Source organism: Drosophila virilis, chromosome 4 (assembly GCF_030788295.1).
Source record: "Drosophila virilis strain 15010-1051.87 chromosome 4, Dvir_AGI_RSII-ME, whole genome shotgun sequence".
Taxonomy (NCBI): domain Eukaryota; kingdom Metazoa; phylum Arthropoda; class Insecta; order Diptera; family Drosophilidae; genus Drosophila; species Drosophila virilis.
The window spans coordinates 10,478,078-10,499,358 of record NC_091546.1 but is presented as its reverse complement, the minus strand read 5'-3'; the positions used below and the strand labels follow the sequence as shown (position 1 = coordinate 10,499,358).

Here is a 21,281-nt window from a genome sequence, read left to right as displayed (position 1 = left end):
TGTCAAATCCAATCGCTTTTGTTCAATCTACTTACGAGCATTCTATGTCAGAAATGAACAAAGGAAGGCAGACGCAACGCAGCGGTGCGAAACTAATGCACACTCGAGGATACCCTTGAAACTGTGCGCTTTTCCATAGTGCTGCACTTTTAAGTGGCACGAATTTACAAATTACGAATTGGCCCGCAGATGATTAAATTAAATAACTGTCAATTCTATAATTTGGTTGTACATTTTTTGCATTGCAAAATTTCACCTAAACCTATAAAAAGCAAAGGAAAGAACGCAGAACAGGCACGCCGAAGAGTTAATACCCTTGCCGACCTGTGAGGAAATTTGTAAAGCTAGTTATAGCTGAGTATGGTAAATATACCTAAGAAAACATATTTGTTCTTTAAAATGTCATATTTTTAAAATATCTTGTAGTTCAACGTTTTTTTTATGCATGATCTTAATTTTCAACCGATTATATAGCTATTATAAAAAGTAAGATTTCAATTGTATTCTAGAAAAACCCGTGTAAAATAGATATTGATCGTAAGCAAATTTAATTATTCTAAAGTCAATCAAATATGTTAAAAAAACGAATTTTGTTGAACGAGTTGTTATGTTTATCGTAAATTAAAAGTAAATTATAGTACCGTCAACAGGGGTATAAAAGGCGCACCTCTGTAATAAAAAAAGGTACCCCGTGGATTTTTACCGTTTTTGGAAACTGCGCTTTTACTCTCAGAGAAAAAAGAGGTCCACAGGGGGCGTGAAAGGGTCAAAGTTCTGTTACATATGGCTCTCATTAGATCTGTCTTAATTAACAACCTGGGCTGGAGCTGGGTAAGAAGATTTTACTCAAATATGACCCTCCATTAGATGGTTAAAAATATTAAAGTAAAACATGACAGAGTTAAGCCAAAAAAATGGACGTTAGACAAAACAATGTTGAGAATTTCTGGCATCAAGAAAATTTCTGGGAATTTCGTATAGATGTAATGCTTACATAGATGGGATATAATATTTTATATGCAATAATTTAAAGTTTTTTCTGCGACAGTTTTTAATTTGAAAGTAAAAGTTTTCCATGGAATCTGTGTGAAAGCAATTAAAAAGATACATTCCGATGCGAAACACAAAATTTATCTATACACAACAGCGTGAAGCACAAGCTAAGCATGTGTGTGTGTGTGTGTGTAGGCGAGTTTTTTGCCTGTTGAATTTGAATACTTTGTGCATAATGTGGGTATGCTTGTACTTGCGGGAGAGAGAGAGAGACTGAGAGAGAGAGAGAGAGAGAGACAGCGACATCGATGTAGGATGCGAGTGCGAAGATAGAAACGAAAAGAACGAGCTAATCAAGTGGTTTTGGACCGGTTCAATGTGTGCTGCTTTCTCTGTGAATGTGTTTGCATGTGTGTGTACGCTCGCTCGTGTCTGTGTGTGTGAGTGTGTGTGCATTTGTGTGAGTGAGCAAAGACCACACCCACCATTTAAATGCAAAATGGATGCTACAACTACAGACGCATGCGCTGCCTCCACCCTTACAGCAACAACACGCCCACATGGCCATTGCTCATTATGAAGTTTCTTGCTGTTTTAGTAGCTGTTGACAATGAGCGGCGCACAGACGCACAAACGGACAGACGGACAGACGCCTAGTGGGGGTTTATTTATTTACGCGTTGAGCTTTTGCAGCGCCTTCCACTCACCTGGCGCGGTGTCATTTTGTTGTCGGCGATGCCGTTTTGCTCGCTCATTTCGTTGTAATATGTACAAATAACCGTGCACACATATACATTCTAAGCATGTATGTGTGCATGTACACAACTCTAAATCATGTAAGGGGCTAAACCTTTTCCATTCTTATCTGGGACATCTTATATATAAATATGTACAAGTTCGATATGCATTCATTTTACACATACAACAGAAGAACTTATCTTATAATAAAACTATCTGCATACTATGTACCTATGTATATATGTATGCTCAAGCATACAGTATATGTACACTAAGTACATCCATTTACCTGTGCAATGTGTCTTCGTTTTATCTTGTGTCGAGTCATCGTATTTCTAATGATATATGGAATTAAGATTGATTTTGTTTGTTGTCATGGGAATTTTAAATATGTATAAGCACATGTATGTGTGTGTATGTGCACGTATCAGACATTGCCAACCATCCTAATTACAGTAATTATTTGATTACAAAATCTCCCAGGGTGCACAGCAATTCACATCCTTTTGCCCTTTCGACACAAACATATGTATGTATATATTTATGTATGCATATATGTGCTGTTGTGTGTGTGTGTGTGTGTGTATGTTAGTATAGAATGGCTAACTACAGCATTCGGAACCCGGAATCATTTTTCGCATACGTATGTAGGGAGCACATATTTACATGCATGTGACACATGTACACATATACATACACACATGCGTATATGTTTTTAACATCGATATGTTTTTTACAGTACTCCAGCATATAAACAAAGCATTTCTCTCGATAATAGCGCAGCATGAAGGGGTCGGCTTGGGAGGTTAACTTAACAGGGGGGCACCCAAGACTCACTTGTAAAAATGAGAACGCAAAAAGAGGCAAATCATAAGAGGAGAGTGCGCCGCCAAATTGCAGTACAAATATGTACACGTCAAGGGTGTGGGCCGACGTAGGGGCACAGCTTAGAAAAAGGACAGTCCGCAGATACTGCAGCTGTCAAATGTACACACATACATGCATACATAAGACTACATGCATAGCTGAGTTGTACGATGGCGTCAACATTACACACACACACACACAAACAGCACCCAATATACAACAGACATATTGCGCCTCGCTCTGGAACAGCCCTCAAATTCTGTGAAGGGGTCGCGGCTGCCGCTGCCCAATTGGTGCTAACGAGAGAGAAAGAGAGCGGCGCGTAATGACGTTGATTAATGATAATGACGTTTTGCGACCGTTTCTCGTATTTGTTTCATTTTTCGATTTGCCTCTGCCATCCATAACTGTAGTTGGTCGTCAAGTAAGAGCGAGAAAGCATGACCGCGCATGCTATTCATTTGACTTGAAGTTGACGATTGAAGCCGTCGGCAAATTGAACATAATAAGGTTGCGAATGCGTAGGTGAGGCCGAAGCCAAGAACGGAACGGTACGCGAATAACGGACATTGCCATTAAAAACCCCGTCACCCACCCACCATGCTTATATCCCACAGAATCGTCGACAAGGAGTTGCCCTCCCCGAGCACATTTTTTGTTTACCTTAACTTACTTTGGCTCATAAATAAAATATTTACATTACGAAATTGACGTCTTCGTCGCTCGGTCGCATTTTCATGGTTCCTTTTTGGGTTCCTCCAGTGCATATTACATATTACGAACAGCTTTCACCTCGCTGTAGGCGCGCGTGTGTGTGCGCCTCTTTCTGTGTGTGTGTGTGTGTCGTGTCTCCCGGTGTGCATTTTGTAGAGCTACGTCCGGGAAAAGCTACAAAACCAACAAACAGTCCGCGACATGACCTGCAGCAGTCAGTAGATTGATTAGTCCAGGATTCAATTTGGGGAACGACCCACAAACCGCTTTGAAGTATTTTATGCAGATATTAAATTTAAATGCTTACTTAAGCAGTCGGAAAGACATCAAAAACGGATTTTAATTAACGCAACGAACAAACACCATAAGAATATTTGAAGATCTTGCTGTGAGTCTCAAATTTTGTTTACCTAGCATAATTGTTGTTTAACCAAGTTTAAATGGAGTCTTGTGTTAACAAACATTATAAGTCAATCTCCACAAATTATACAAAACTTACATACATAACCTAAAAATATATAATCGGGCACTTTTCATAAAGTGGGAAATGCAGTCCTCGGCAATATCTACATGAGGTTTAATGAGAAGAAGTTATCGAGATATAAGAACTTACAATCAGGATCAAAATAATAAGCACACCAGCATAACTAGCCTTAGCAAAGGATAATGGAAACTCTTTTTATTTTAAGAAAAGTTTGTATAGAATGAAAAGGTTTAAGTGAAAAATTTCAGCAAAAATTGGTCGCACAAAATAATACACACAAAATTTGATAATCTGGATAATATTACAATATTATTCAAAAGTATAAAAACACGTTTAGGCGGGGTTTTGGATAGTTCCACTCGCACATGTGGAACAAGTAAGAGCTTCTAGTCGGGAGCTCCCGACTAGGGGATACCCTAAACCCTCTTCTTCCAACATCTAATGCATATATATATTCTATTTTAGAAGCTATATGTAAAGTTCGGGGACAATAGCTCTTATTATTTACCAAAATTGCCCAAAGAACAGGATATTGATATCGATTTTTATCGATTGCTTGGAAACGGCATAAGTTATCGATTATCGGAAACAAACTCGATCTGCATCTCGACTTTGAACAAAAAAAAAGGATGTAACCCCTTGCCGTTTTGTCGATTTGGATTTCCTTTTTTTTGATGCCAATCGATAGAACTGATTCTTACGAGTCAAAAATGGTGTAAAATTCCAAAATCCGACATTATTTGACGGAAATATTCCAAAATATTCGATTATTAATTTGTTTGAATGCCAATTAAAAAAATATTAAAAAAAAAATCATCGTAAAAGTTTCGATTTTCGCACCCGATTTTGAAAAAAATCGTGATGTTTTGGAAGGTCATATCATATCCGCGGGGAGTTATGTCGTTTTGGAACGTCATATCTCCCGCGCGGAGCTATGTCGTTTTGGAACGTCATATCTCCCGCGCGGAGTTATGTCGTTTTGGAACGTCATATCTCCGCGCGGAGCTATGACATTTTGGAACGTCATATCTCCCGCGCGGAGCTATGTCGTTTTGGAACGTCATATCTCCCGCGCGGAGTTATGTCGTTTTGGAACGTCATATCTCCCGCGCGGAGTTATGTCGTTTTGGAACGTCATATCTCCCGCGCGGAGCTATGTCGTTTTGGAACGTCATATCTCCGCGCGGAGTTATGTCGTTTTGGAACGTCATATCTCCGCGCGGAGTTATGTCGTTTTGGAACGTCATATCTCCCGCGCGGAGCTATGTCGTTTTGGAACGTCATATCTCCGCGCGGAGCTATGTCGTTTTGGAACGTCATATCTCCGCGCGGAGTTATGTCGTTTTGGAACGTCATATCTCCGCGCGGAGTTATGTCGTTTTGGAACGACATATCTCCGCGCGGAGCTCTTACCCGAGATATTAAAAAAAAAATCATCGAAAAAGTTTCGATTTTCGCATCGACCTCGATTTTGAAAAAAAAACGTGATGTAACCACTTGCCATTTTGTCGATTTTGGTCAGAATTTTCGATATCCTTTTTTGATGCCAATCGATAGAACTGATCCTTACGAGTCAAAAATGGTATAAAATTCCAAAATCGGACATTATTTGACGGAAATATTCCAAAAAATCATCAAAAAGGTTGAATTAACGAACGAATCGGTTTTATGTCAACAACATTTTTCAACCCATCGATGATTAATTTGTTTGAATGCCTATTGATGGTAGGTATCCGTACGCATTCAAAAAGTTATAACATTTTAAAATCAGACATTATTTACCCGAGATATTAAAAACAAAAATCATCGTAAAAGTTTCGATTTTCGCACCGACCCCGATTTTGAAAAAAATCGTGATGATTTGGAAGGTCATATCAAATCCGCGGGGAGTTATGTCGTTTTGGAACGTCAAATCTCCGCGCGGAGTTATGTCGTTTTGGAACGTCATATCTCCCCGCGAAGCTAATACTCGAGATTTAAAAAAAAAAAATCATCGTAAAAGTTTCGATTTTCGCACCGACTCCGATTTTGAAAAGAATCGTGATGATTTGGAAGGTTATATCATATCCGCGGGGAGCTATGTCGTTTTGGAACGTCATATCTCCCGCGCGGAGTTATGTCGTTTTGGAACGTCGTATCTCCCGCGGGGAGTTATGTCGTTTTGGAACGTCATATCTCCCCGCAGAACTATTACCCGAGATTTAAAAAAAATCATCGAAAAAGTTTCGATTTTCGTACCGACGTCGAATTTGAAAAAAAAGTGATGATTTGGAAGGTCATGATGCTGATTAAGAATATATATGTATATATATGATACGCGCATCTTGCATGTGGTACATGAAATATATGTATATTATTTTTTTTTTAATTTCCGAGATCCCTGGGGTATACACACCTTCTTCTGCCAGTTAGATATCATTGTATAAAACCATTATACCCACTTTTCAATGAGTACAGGGTATAAAAATAAAATGTAGCTATCTACAGATATTTGCAATGCCAGCTTAATGATATTGTATATAAAAACCCTTCTATAAAGGAAACTAAAAAGATAGACATCCAGTAATCCAGAATATGAATTTAGTTTTTAAAATGTATTTGTATTTGTTTTTTAGGCAGTGCTTGAGTTGGAAAAGGATTCTTCACATTTGCCTCAGAGGCTTACTTCTAAAACTACATCTGAAAACCTGCAGCACTACTTGAGGAGAGCCCTGGGCGAAACTCGGGCGTGTTTCTCTGTGTGTGTGAAATGAAATGGAAAGTGTCTTAGCTGGCAGCTGAGCTCGACAATCTGCCAAAGTTCAGCCGTGTGTCAGCTGTCGCCCATCAATTGTTAATGTCACAGACACACAGCGTGCGGCAAGGCGGCAAGGCGGCAGGACGGAGGAGGATGAGCACGACTTGGTCGGCCTCCAAGCGCTACTCAGCATGGTAGCCGCAACTTGGAGTCATTTTTGCTGTTTAACTGTCGTTTTTCGCGCGCTTTTCAATTTTTAATTGGGATTTCTGCTGCTGCTGCTGCTGAGTTGTTTGTGAAACGCCTTTATACGGCATCCTTGGCAGCTTTCACCCCCGCAGACTCCGTGGTCTGTTGACTTACTCGGTTCGCTCCGGTGCGTTTTGGCAGGAACGTCTTATGGTTAGTTGCCTTCAGGTCGGCGTCATCGCCACGTGGTTGTAAAATGCGCTTTTCAATACACATACATACTGACTACAATACGCTGTGTGCAATGGAAGTGGAAAATGTGGTTTTTTATACGACCGCGCCGCGACTGCGCTGGCTGTGCTCCTTTGGGGTTCGACATATTTACTGATTTTTCGTGGTTTTTTGCTTTCCTGACACGGGTACGACGGCAATCATTGTGACATTTTAATTGTTTATTTGCGCATGCGGCAGCTCCGACTCCGGGGCAGAATCCGGCTCCGTCTCCGTCTCCAGTTCTGTTTATTTAAGTGCTTGCCAGTTGGCTGGAATGGCTGAGGTAATTGTTTTGAAGTTTCATATTTTGACAAAAGATTTGCGGGTGAGGAGTTTCGTTTCTGGCATGGTTCCATTCGGATTTCAAAAGGGCTCTTTTTCTCTCTTTTGCACTCTGGCAATATATTTGTGTACTCTGGTTAATGTAAATATTTGTTTTTATTGTCATTTGAAGTGCGTCTCAGTGCAGCTCATTTTTAACATTATTCACATATGCCACTCTATGCATTTGCAAGAAGTAAAAGCTAGTGCACTTAAATGTGACAAGCTTCATAAAGACACAAACACAAAATCAAATTCATTAAACAAATTATATACACTAAATGTTACCACATAACGTTATAATAGAAGTAAAGTACAATTTACATAGTAATTGGTTTGGCTTTAAATTATTAAATAAAACAAATAAATAATAAAACATAAATCACAAGACATATAATAATTTCGTAAAATATGAACAGCTAGAATTTTTAATAATCGTCGCAAAGAACAAAATCTGTTGAGTACCACTTCAGATACTTCGGTAAAAAAAAAAAAACAAAAAAAAAAAAAAATTAACTAAATGAAGTTATAACAATTTAGAATCACAATCTCACCACCAGCAGCAGTGGCAACAACACCAACCATTTGGGCAGTGCGCCGGACACCCTCGTTTGCGCAAAGTACCCAATCAAATATTTATGCCTAATAAGAGACGGCTGCACATATGGAACTTTATTAGATACAAATTCTTTGGATTTGCCTTTCGGCTTTGACGCAGTTAAACGCCGCCCAACTCCGCACGTTTATCATCTCTCGCCCGGACCCGGCTGTCGATGCTCATGGATTTACGCAAAAAAGCACGATGTCAACCATTTTAGGATAGTTGCTCTTGTTTTCATTCTCTTTACTGTTTGGGTGCGACAAAGGGGTTGATACGTCCGCACGGACGATGCCGTCGTTCCTGCTGAGGGCCCTAGACGATTTGTTGCAATTTTATACTGTATCGCCGTGTGTAGCCATTTTTGGAAGCAACTGTGCTCGGCTGGTGATCTCGTTGAACCGACTACCCTTAAGCCCAGGAGGCACAGGCTCAGGCAGAGGCAGGGGCAGAGCCAGTGGCAGTGGCAGAGGCGATTCAAGTGCCCAAAAGGTCTGTGACTATGTACCATATAGTGGGAACTTGCAGCGGGGTTCGCTCGTTTGAAAAACCCGCAATTAAGTATGCGTTTTTTTGTTGTATTCATTCACCGCCCCTGTTCCGGCTGCACGTTGTTGTCGATCCGTGTAACTTTTGTTTATTACGAGTAATTGCAGTTACTCTTACTCCATCCATTTTTGTGTGCCTTTTGTGCGCTCCTTTTGCAGCTGCCTTCATTTCCACATGCTCTGCTCTTTTCCATTGATATTCCACGAGGCGAATGCTTAATATAGTTTTTACACCCGTGCCTCCTCCCATTCAATAGATTCTTGTTATGTTTCGAGGTGGAAGAACCAAATTCCTTTTGGGCCCAAAACATTAAAGGGTGTATACTGGGTCGTGAATGTCCATTAGTAAATAAAATAAGGAATGAAGGGCATTTTTGGTACGTTGAAGATTTATTAACCTTACTGAAGAATTTTCACTTCTGATCATTTCATCTCTTGTCAGACATATTTTCGAGGTGGCTGCTGTCTAGTTTCCACAATATTCGATTTTGAAAGATATAAATCTAACTTAACAATCTTTTAAACGTGACAATATTATATTATATATTTTATGTATTTATCGAACTCGACAACTTCGGAATAGCATTCCTTAGACCCTTTTGCCACATTCTGAATGCAAGAGTATTTAATCTTCGGTGTGTCGAAGCAGCTATGCCTCTGAGCCATATGTACTCGGCGAATCGTTAAAATGGATACACATATAAATATATACGAGCTCCTCCCTGATTCATTTAACGAATATTACGAACATGCAAGGTCTGGGGCAAAAGCAACGCGTACAAGTGTAAATCCGAGACTTCAGGGCGAGAGGGAACTGTGACTGCCTGTCGGCAAATTACGGCAAAGTAAATGTGAATTTATTTAGAACGCAGCAACAGAAACAACGGGAATAACAAAACAATAAAGTGCCTTCTATCGAGAGTGCCCGACTGGCAGATATCCTAGGGATCCCTTTGCTTCGGTGCTCAGACTCCGATCCTTGTGCAATTTTCAAGGATCTAAAAAGTTAGGATCGAAAGTAAAAAGAAACAAATTATCTGTATATAATATATGATAGCCTACAATCTTCGAGTTATGCCCAAATCTCAAAAGGAAATTTTATGTTCTTCAAATTACAAGTCTCTAGCTATTCTAGTTTACAAGCTCCACAAGATTATTCAGCCAGACATCCATATATATATATTTATATATATATATATATATATTATGGAGTCTGTGAAGCTCTGATCTGCCTGTTACATACTTTTTTCTCAAAATCATGTAACCCTTTTGAAGCATTTTCAATGGGTCAGGGTATAACAAATTGCAAATTGTAAATTGCTGGGTTACCGTCGTCTTCTTCTTCTTCTTCTTCGTCGCCGTCTTCTTCATGCAGAGTTGCACATTTGAAGGCGAACAAAATGGCGTCGGCTCATTTGATTTGTGTGGCGTGTTAGATTTGCGCGATTCGCGTGCTGATCATTTGGCGAGCGACAACAAATTGCTACCTTTAGTTTATCGTCGAGTATCTGCATCCATTATATAACTATATACGAGATGCGCAGATATGTGTATGTATTGTACAGTAGTAGGTGAGCTGCGAGTGTGTGTGTGTGTGTGTGTGTGTGTGTGTGAGTGTGTGTGAAGAAACAACCCTCAGAGCGTGTTAAGCGTTATGGAGCGCATCTTTTGTCAATATTTGTACTGGGCATGTAAACAATTTAATAGGCTGTTAGTTGCTGTGTATTTTACAGATATGGAAAAACCGCCGTTCAGCGACCACTTGACAGCTGTTGCAATTTACGCTTGATCTAAATCAGAAATATGCCCTTGTATTTGGTTTTGGGCCTTCGGGGGGTTGTGTGCTGAGATTTTGTATCTTGTAGATGCTTAATTCATGTTATTTGTGCACAGCAAATAGTTTGTTTAGCGTTTGCCAAGCAGCAGGGCCCACTGTACTTCAGGGACTTCAATTGAAAATTACATCGTGAAATACTTATGTACATACAAATTCAGCTTGTTTTGTGTTTGTTTAAATTAATGAGCCTTACACTTTTTTTGTGTGCTTTACAAATTGCTTGCAATGCCATAAAGAGTTATTTTTGTTATAATTTATTGCGAGAGTCAAGTATATGCCAAAATGCACCGATTATCCCTAATTTTAAGGCTTGCATTTCTCATAGAGAGTCTAAGAAAGTCTTATCCAATAGAAGTTGCATAGCTTCAATTTCTCACTAGGCTACAAAGTACGACAATTATCGTATCGTAATTGAAATGTTGTGTATAGAACAATTTTTGAAAAATAAAAAAAGTAATTCTAATAACAACCCTTGCGGGGATCGAACCCGCGACCTTTGGATTAGAAGTCCAACGCGCTATCCGCTGCGCCAAAGGGTCTAATTGTCTGTTGTTGTCGTAACACCCCTCAATATGCTACGGCAAGAACATAATTTCGGTATCGTTACGAACCAAAGACAAGCTGAATAGAAATATTAGAGCAGGCCAATAACTATTCTAGCATCAATTCATTGGTAAACAAACCATTTAAACACACACACACACACTCACTTTCAGCTTGCCAGAGAAACAGCTATTTAAATATGCGTATATATGTTGTTATTTATTTATAGAACTAAATTCGGAGGTTTACCTCCACGGTGTGCTCTAGTATAGATATAGATGAAACTATATATACGCAAAGCATAAATGTGCGACGCTGCACTGTTGCAGCGCAGCATTGAGCAAATCGATGAAACTCTTCAAGATCTGCTGACATTGATTTCGCTAAAGGGTTTCAACTTATCCACACCCTGGATAGCCTGGGTGAATCCGACGGGGCATTCAAGTGCTCAATTTGCCAGATTCTCATTCTTATTTTCATTTTCATTTTCATTTGCATTTGCATTTTCTGTGCTCGGTGGCGAGTTGCTTTTATCGCCGCTGCGATCTTCATGCGCTTTTGGCTGATACCCGGGCCAATTCAATGGAAAACCCGGGGACCCATGGAGTGAGAGCTCAGGGTTGTTCACGAAAATATTTCGTGACTGGTCGCAATTACTCAACGCTTGTTGTTGTGTTGTGGCTGTTGCTACTTTCAGTTTGTTAACAAATTAATCAAATCGAACACCAGACTCGGCACTCGGGCCAAGTCCATGTCTAATAGAGTAATCGTCGAAATGTGAAAATGCCCCAAAGCCAACGTCAAAGTTCTTATCGCTCTCTATCTTACGGCTTGCTTTTGGTAGTGTCCCCTTTCGGGGAGTTTTCTCACTTTTCGCTGCGTGATTTATCTACTCCTTCCGACGTTTTTCCCGTTTTTCTTTTTCTTTTTCTTTTTTTTTTTTGGACGCCTTGCTGTATCTATGTATGTAGACCCGCCACCAGCCAGTGTCCGGGCAGATTATGCAAACATTTTTTTTTACACAAATCGCATACTCGAAACGGATATTAAATTTTATTGCTCCTGTTGCCATGACTTTGACTTGGGTTGGAGTGTCGGACTCCGGCTGTTCCATTGTTATGTTCATTGAGCATTCAAGTAGTTGCCTGGTCAATTAGCCTAGACTAATAGGAATGATAAGTATGTGCATTTGGAGTCTGCTGGTGGCAGGTGCTTCACGTGGAGGGCGGAAAGTTGGATTTGCATAGAAAGTGTTTGGTTTGGTGTATCAAATAAATCTGAGCATATTCATAAGACTATGCTCTGTATTTTAGTCGTGTTAAATAGTAAAGACTAGACATGATGTTGTTTATCAAAATTGTTATGAATGCAATAGATAAAAATGTATATTTATGTATAGGATTTTTCATATAGAATGTATTATAGTTTTGCTTTAAGTTGCGAGAATATTCTTAGCCTGGGCATAAGGCAAGGGAATTAAATAAAATCGAGAGTGACAGACTAAACGATAGCTTCATTTAGCTCCCTTCAACGATAACATAGAAACAGCGGCAATTTCATACACGTTTTACCTATGGTATAAAAGAATATTCCTCTGTTGTAATTTCCCAGATCGAAACACCGTTGTATGCAGCTTTACTTCCGATCAGCCTCAAGATCACTTTTTACGATCTAAGTGCAAATTTATTTGAGGGGTGTTTCACACCTTTCAGAAAATACATAGCTTCTTGGTGGGGTTATGTGTCAAAGATTATAAATTGTCCAGGCGAAATAATTCTTATGTTATAAAATATTAAACAAGTAAGAGGTTCTTGTCGGGAGCTCCCAACTAGGGGATACCCTGAACCCTCTTCTTCCAACATCAAATGCATATATATATTCTATTTTATAAGCTATATGTCAAGTTTGGGGACTCTAGCTCTTATTATTTACCAAAATTGCCCAAGAAACAGGATATGGATATCGATCAGGCGTAAGTTATCGATTATCGGAAACAAACTCGATCTGCGCGGGCACTAGGATTTCAAGTCTCTAGCTCTTATAGGTTCTGAGATCCTTGTGACATTCAATAGAACTGATCCTTACGAGTCAAAAATGGTATAAAATTCTAAAATCGGATATTATTTGACGGAAATATTCCAAAAAAGCATCAAAGAGATGGAATTTACGAACGAATCAGTTTTTTGTCAACAACATTTTTCAACCCATCGATGATTAATTTGTTTGAATACCAATTGTTGTTAGGGATCAGTACGCATTCAAAAAGGTATAACATTTTAAAATCAGACATTATTTACCCGAGATATTAAAAAAAAATCATTGACAAAGTTTCGATTTTTGCACCGACCTCGATCTCCTCCGCGCGGAGATATGTCGTTCCAAAACATAACTCCCTGCGGATATGATAAGATCTTCCAAATCATCACGATTTTTTTCAAAATCGAGGTCGATGCGAAAATCGAAATTTTTTCGATGATTTTTTTAATATCTCGGGTAATAGCTCCGCGCGGAGATATGTCGTTTCAAAACGACATAACTCCGCGCGGAGATATGACGTTCCAAAACGACATAACTCCGCGCGGGAGATATGACGTTTCAAAACGACATAGCTCCGCGCGGGAGATATGACGTTCCAAAACGACACAACTCCGCGCGGGAGATATGACGTTCCAAAACGACATAGCTCCGCGCGGGAGATATGACGTTCCAAAACGACATAACTCCGCGCGGGAAATATGACGTTCCAAAACGACATAACTCCCTGCGGATATGATAAGATCTTCCAAATCATCACGATTTTTTTCAAAATCGATGTGGGTGCGAATATCGAAACTTTTTCGATGATTTTTACTTAATATCTCGGGTAATAGCTCCGCGCGGAGTTATGTCGTTTTGGAATGACATATCTCCGCGCGGAGGAAATCGAGGTCGGTGCGAAAATCGAAACTTTGTCGATGATTTATTTTTAATATCTCGGGTAAATAATGTCTGATTTTAAAATGTTATACCTTTTTGAATGCGTACTGATCCCTAACAACAATTGGCATTCAAACAAATTAATCATCGATGGGTTGAAAAATGTTGTTGACAAAAAACTGATTCGTTCGTAAATTCCATCTCTTTGATGCTTTATTGGAATATTTCCGTCAAATAATATCCGATTTTAGAATTTTATACCATTTTTGACTCGTAAGGATCAGTTCTATTGAATGTCACAAGGATCTCAGAACCTATAAGAGCTAGAGACTTGAAATCCTAGTGCCCGCGCAGATCGAGTTTGTTTCCGATAATCGATAACTTACGCCTGATCGATATCCATATCCTGTTTCTTGGGCAATTTTGGTAAATAATAAGAGCTAGAGTCCCCAAACTTGACATATAGCTTCTAAAATAGAATATATATATGCATTTAATGTTGGAAGAAGAGGGTTCAGGGTATTCCCTAGTTGGGAGCTCCCGACAAGAACCTCTTACTTGTTGAATATTTTATAACATAAGAATTCTTTCGCCTGGACAATTAATTATCTTTGACACCTAACCCCACCAAGAAGCTATGTATTTTCTGAAAAGTGTGAAACACCCCTCAAATCAATTTGGAACGTCATATCTCCCGCGCGGAGTTGTGTCGTTTTGGAACGTCATATCTCCGCGCGGAGTTATGTCGTTTTGGAACGTCATATCTCCGCGCGGAGTTATGTCGTTTTGGAACGTCATATCTCCGCGCGGAGTTATGTCGTTTTGGAACGTCATATCTCCGCGCGGAGTTATGTCGTTTTGGAACGACATATCTCCGCGCGGAGTTATGTCGTTTTGAAACGACATATCTCCGCGCGGAGCTATTACCCGAGATATTAAAAAAAATCATCGAAAAAATTTCGATTTTCGCATCGACCTCGATTTTTAAAAAAATCGTGATGATTTGGAAGATCTTATCATAACCGCGGGGAGTTATGTCGCTTTGGAACGTCATATCTCCGCGCGGAGCTATTACCCGAGATATTAAAAAAAATCATCGAAAAAATTTCGATTTTCGCATCGACCTCGATTTTTAAAAAAATCGTGATGATTTGGAAGATCTTATCATATCCGCGGGGAGTTGTGTCGTTTTGGAACGTCATATCTCCGCGCGGAGTTATGTCGTTTTGAAACGACATATCTCCGCGCGGAGCTATTACCCGAGATATTAAAAAAAATCATCGAAAAATTTCGATATTCGCACCCACATCGATTTTGAAAAAAAAATGTTATGATTTGGAAGATCTTATCATATCCGCGGGGAGTTATGTCGTTTTGGAACGTCATATCTCCCGCGCGGAGCTGTGTCGTTTTGGAACGTCATATCTCCGCGCGGAGTTATGTCGTTTTGGAACGTCATATCTCCGCGCGGAGTTATGTCGTTTTGGAACGTCATATCTCCGCGCGGAGTTATGTCGTTTTGGAACGACATATCTCCGCGCGGAGCTATTACCCGAGATATTAAAAAAAATCATCGAAAAAATTTCGATATTCGCACCCACATCGATTTTGAAAAAAATCGTGATGATTTGGAAGATCTTATCATATCCGCGGGGAGTTATGTCGTTTTGGAACGTCATATCTCCCGCGCGGAAAAATCATCGAAAAACTTTCGATTTTCGCATTTTTTTTTTTTTTTTAACCGATCTTTATGGAATTTTCTACAGTTTAGCTTATTGTATCATAAAATATTTGTGTATACTGAAAAAGTCAATTGCATTTAAATTTTGGCTTAAATTGGTTGGCAATAATAGTTGGGCAATAATAGTTGCAGCACACTTTAAAGAGCGATCGGGCAGTCTCTTACATATTGTGAAGCACAGGGAATAAGAAGGGCTGACGCTTCCTAAAGTTTATAGCACTCAGTAATTTTGAGCAAAGTGCTGGGTATATCCTATTTGGCTGCTTTCGAATAGAGCAGTCATATTTTGTTTTGCAGTGGAGCTGCCTTAAGACAGTTAGTACAGTGTTCGCACTTCTATATCGTCTCAACTCTTGTTGAGGGTTATTTGAAATACCCCTGAATAATCTTAAGGAAGGCAACTGGCAAACATAGCTGCAGCTGCTGATTTCCTCTTCTTCAATCCAATAAGATCGGGTGACTGCAATGCCCTCTGCAAATGTTATGCAGCAGGCGCTACGCCCCGTTTAGAAAACGCCCTATCCAAAACGCCTCCTCGAGAAACTGCCTTGGCCTCCGTCTTAGTCCCAATCTCGGCACGCGCTCAACAGGGAAGTTTGGTGCCGCAATTTGCACATGTTCCGTCATCAGGCAATCTAATTGCTACATATGCGACACTCACCAGGCCTACGCCTCCAAAAGGAGCGCTTGGGCACGAGATTCGAGGTACCCTCGTGCTGCTGCTGATTTTCTTCAACTGCTCTTGTTGTTGTTGCTGTTGTTGTTGTTGTTGATCCTTCCGGTGGCTGTTGGCTGGCGGGAGACACAATGCGCCGGCTGAGCATCAAGACAGGAAGCAATGTGCGCTGTGGAACAATTGTTGGCTGAGATTTTGGTAGGCGCAGCTGCTGGGGCAGCTCTATCAGCTCCTTAAGTGGGCAGGAATAATCAAATGGTGGCTCGGTGTACTTGTTTACTGCTCGAACGTCAGCTCAGACTCGACGATTGTTGAAAAAACCGGTTCGGTCTTTTTTGGGCGTTACCTAGTCCTTGTCCTCGACTGACATTTGATTTCGCTGCTTTGCTTTTAAATTTCGCTTTCGGCAGCGGAAACGCTTTTTCTTCCCAAAGGCCAAGGCTCGCATATTTGTACGGTTGTTGACACGCGATCCTTGCCAAAGATACTCCGAGGCCGAGGCCGCGGCTGAGGCTTCGTCTTTGACGGATTCAGCGGTTGTATGTGGTACGTCTGGCGCGTGTGGCTGCTTCCGGTTAATTATATTCACGTACATTTCCAAAAATGTGCAAAAGCGAGCAACAAAACATGCCCTCGCCGCCTTGCGCTAGTCCCATGTAATTGAAAGCGAAATTTTATGCTTTCATTTGTTCGCTTCGTTCCACATTAAATTAAATGCATATGCTTTGGCTGACTGCATTGTGTACTGCCTACCGGTGCTCGCATCTTGATGTCCTGGCATTGGCTTTGTGCTCCAGCTTATGCTGTCACTTCCTTTTTTTGTCGGTTGTCCCTCGCTTTGTCTGTCTTTCATTTGAGCTCTATGAAACCTGAACAACTGCTCATTAATTGTGTGTCGGCCCTGGATGCTTTACTCCTGCCGTTATCGCCCTCATCACCGACTTTGCATTACACTTTGACTCGTGCCAGCTTTGGCATCACATTGTAATTCCCAGAAACGAATCCCAGCTCAAAACAAAAGAGATTCGAGCTAATGCTTAGCTTGTACTGACTTTTATCATGTTACCGTTGCAAGCCACTGACATACTACTATATAATATAGCTTCAATAGAAACACTCGGTTTAAAGTTCAAATTCAAGTTTAAGTTTCTAGATATCTTGAGGAAACTTTACATATCTATAAATAACAGTTTTGTTTTGACTGTCTAATAAACGAAGCTGAAATAACTACGTACCCACCCTAAGACAGGGTTTTACGGAACTTTCACTTGTAAGTGTGAAAAAAGAGCGGAAAAAGGTTGGTTCGAGTTTCTCCGCTGGTATCTAAATTTTCCACATAAGTAAAACGCAAAAGGCTTTTTAGATGCATCTGTTAAATGTAGGCCAAAGTTGAAGACATATCTATGTTTATAAAATGTGTTACAGTTTTCAAATTGCACCATTTCCAAAAGTGAGTTACAATTCGATAACAACATATATATATATATATATATATATATATATATATATATATAATTGAAGTGAATTGGCTAGAAACACGCTCCCGAGCTAAAGCCCCCTTCATTGCCTACTTATTGAGGCCAATGAATTTCTCACCCGCATTTCAAAAGCACACACACTCAATGAACAACAAAATAGAACTCTTCCAAGCTGATTAGCATAGGGATATGAAAAGTGTGAGGAAAATTGTGCCGCTTGTCGCGGTACTTCCTGTTATAAAAAGCAACAACAGGCAACATTAACACTTCCGGGTGACAAATGCCTCGCGCCTCTTGCAAGGGTTGAGAGTCCTTAACAACCTGCAAACAGGACAAGTCAAACGGTCCAAGCCCAAAACGCGTGTCGACGTTTCTGTCGGGGCCCGAGGACATTATTATTATTATCATGATTAGTGTTCAGTTCCCAGCCCAAATTTAGCCCACCCCGGCAAAGGAACTGCGGTTAAGCGTATTACGCAACATTATGACATTCACCTACAACAAATATGTGACACGCGACCGAGACGCCAAACGGGCAATACAATTATAATTGCAACAAATTGAACGACGCTCCCGGCACGCGTCCTATTAGCTCATCTTCCGGTAGTCAGCCTCACTCGGAGACAAAGGGAATGTCAGCTAGAAACGCCCATCGAAGTGGGTTGGGTCTATGTCCGACTTGCTGCTGTCTGTTGTTTGTTTTGTCTGTTCTTGAAAATTGCTTTTCCTCTAGTCTGCGTGTTTTACATACCCTGCTGCCAAAGTGTACCGAAGGGCATGATACAATATCAATATGTTTATGTTGGTTTTAAATACATATATTATAAACTAGAATAAGTTAACCGGCGTGGCCTCTTTCAAACTTCACTGCCCAAAAAATGCATTTTAAACCTTGCCATGAATACAAATAACAACAGTAAAATTAACCAAATTCAAAGAAAAGCTTAAATTAATTTTGCCAACATCCATTCACTTTGTTTAGTACAACATTTGAGAAAGCGACCTTACGCTTGTTAGTTCGACGCTCAGACAGCTCAATTTTTTTCACAGCTCGAGACAGGGCATCTCACAGTCTACCCTGCGAATGGTCTGTATGTGTTTGTACTCTTTCATGTTTAAGTGTTGCCGTATTTTTTCTGCGGCTGATTTATTGGCTTTTACTTATTTCCGGTCACGTCTATTGGCGTATTGTTGGTTGCGTACATTGGGCGGTCGGGCGGATCGCCACAATGATGTTTAAGTAGTTATTGTAAGCCTGTTGCTGACACATTTTGGTGGCTTTTCGACATCAACTTGAACTTAACCGTCAACAGGAACGGATATCTTTAGCTGACTAGGATGTGTATTTAAACTGTATTTAAATGTAGTATATAAACAGATGGGCGTGTGTTCGTCAGGAGAAAAAAAGCAAAAAGCAAGCGTGGAAAGTCCGAAAAATCGATATTTGCACCTAATCTTTTAAGATAACTGATGTATAAAATGAAGTACTTTGATGTGCTTACTCAACGTATATTGCCACTTTTCTAATTATAATAATATTCTATAAGTGAATCCATTAGATGAGTCTTAGAGTCTGTTTATATAACGTTTTCGATCGGTTTCAATAACTATCAGAAATTAATAAAAATGTAATAATTTCTTTCTTGATGAACTGCATTTCTTTAAGTTTCTAAAAGCCAAAGAAACTCAATTTTGTATGGTGGCTTTTTGATTGTATCAGAGATATTACTCTAATTCGATTATTTCCATTTAAAGTAAGGTACATGGTATCTTCTAGTCGGACACTTTCAACACAGCAGTTTCATCGGACGGTAGTCTTAGACTCATGGTAATTATATTAGGCAACTATTGTGGATTTTCTTAGATTTGCTCAGGCGCAAACCGCAGCTGTTGGTCAACCGCTGCAACCGAAGGCAATTAGCAACTTATCATCGATTGGGTTGCACAATGGGAAAAGATTTGGCAAGGCATCTCTGGCGGTCCACAGGAGCACTCTTGTTTATAATAATTTCTTATCCACATTTTACTAATTTCGGCTTGGGCCGGGAAAACTATTTATTATCTGTTCATAAACGAAACACGTCAAAATACTGTCAGCTCATTTTCGTAGCTGCACTTGTGGCCAATTGTTTGGCGGGCAGAGTGAAAGATGTTTTTTTTCGGCTTTGATCCAACCCGACATTCGGTCTGCTACCTAAACGTAGAAGCAGCAGGATCAGGATGATGCTCTTAGTTCCTAAGATACCCATTGTGTTGGTCGGCAGGGTAATGATGGGATTGGGCATAGCTTCACAAAAGGATTAAACATGTAGTTTGACATGATTAGTTGCTTAATTGAGCCAAAATGCATGCACAGCTTATAAAATATTTGCCTTAAATATTTTGGTTAAATTATGAAAGGGTACACACTTGTTTAGCCGCTAGAAGAATAAAGGGTACGATCTGTTGGCAGACTAGACAGAAAGCGTGTTTGATGAGCCCTGCCGCAAGGCATGAGAAAAAGAAATAAATCAGCTCAATATTTGGGTATCATTTCATGTTAATCGCAATCCGAGCTGCAGGTCTAAAAAGGAATACAATTTTGATAGTTTCTTTATGTATATAAATATTCTTGATGAAAATCAACTGCCGTGTTCTTATATGTCCGACTGTCTGTTTCTATACGAACTAGTTTCTCAGTTATCAAGCTTTCGGCTTGAAACTTTGTATAGGTTCGATATTCTGTTCATCATTTCATTACACGGGCAGATCGGACCACTATATCATATGTGAAAAAAAAATTTTTAAAAAATCATTTACGAGCCTCACTATTCTCAAATATCTGCAAAAGGGAAATGTCTGCAAGGGTATTAAATCTTTAGGCTGTAGAAAATATTCATTTTAATTCGTTTTTTTTTGTTTTATTCTTACATTTAGCAGTAGATCAGTAAAACGAATAAATTTTATGTTTTCGTTATGCTCAATTAAATTTGATTTAACCTCAAGCTTGACAGCATTCAAAATCTGTCGAAAACAATTGATTGAAAGTATATTTTACATTTGCAAATATTAGCCGTACAATATTGATATTTGTTTGTTTATCAAAAGCCAATTTAAACAGATTTAAAAAAATAAACATGGCATTCAGCAAACTAAGCGCTTAGCTGGAGCTGGCTCAAACAATATCGATTTACTTTTAATTGAAAAGAATTATTGTTCTTAGCTGAGATAATTGATGTTTTCGATCATGGTTGAAGCACACCTCCTGCCGTAAATCCACTTAACAGTCCCCAAGCTGAAGGACTCGCTGTCCTGCACAAATCTTCTCACTCAATTTGGCAAATAAATAATTTTGGCCATGCAGCAAAGTCTATCGTTGCACGATGTCAAACGTTTAATTTTTCTCGCTAAGCCACAATTTCCGGTAACGCCTACCAAAAACCACCACAACGCCTCCTCCATGACCGCAGGACGACAGACGACAGAACATCACATCAAGAGTTGCTGTCAAAACGCATGCATTAAAATATGACAGGGAGGGGTCTGGGTGAATAAATGCCAAAGTACGCATGGAAAGCCAATTAGGAAAAAATAAATCACGCGTCATGTGTGCGATTTCTTGGCAGGACCGCCTCGCCCATAGATCCGA

General features: G+C 39.8%; 1 protein-coding gene and 1 non-coding gene across 2 annotated transcripts in view; one reads left to right on the top strand and one right to left on the bottom strand.

Annotated features, from left to right (window-relative positions):
* The first annotated feature begins 3,023 nt into the window (after positions 1-3,023).
* Positions 3,024-21,281, top strand: part of erm (earmuff) — a 30,518-nt gene continuing 12,260 nt past the window's right edge. The window contains exon 1 of the mRNA XM_032438607.2: positions 3,024-3,700. The gene's annotated coding sequence lies outside the window, so the exon portion shown is untranslated. The remainder of the gene's footprint in view (positions 3,701-21,281) is intronic.
* Positions 10,766-10,838, bottom strand: TRNAR-UCU (transfer RNA arginine (anticodon UCU)). Its single transcript has one exon. It is a non-coding gene; the product is annotated as a tRNA-Arg (tRNA).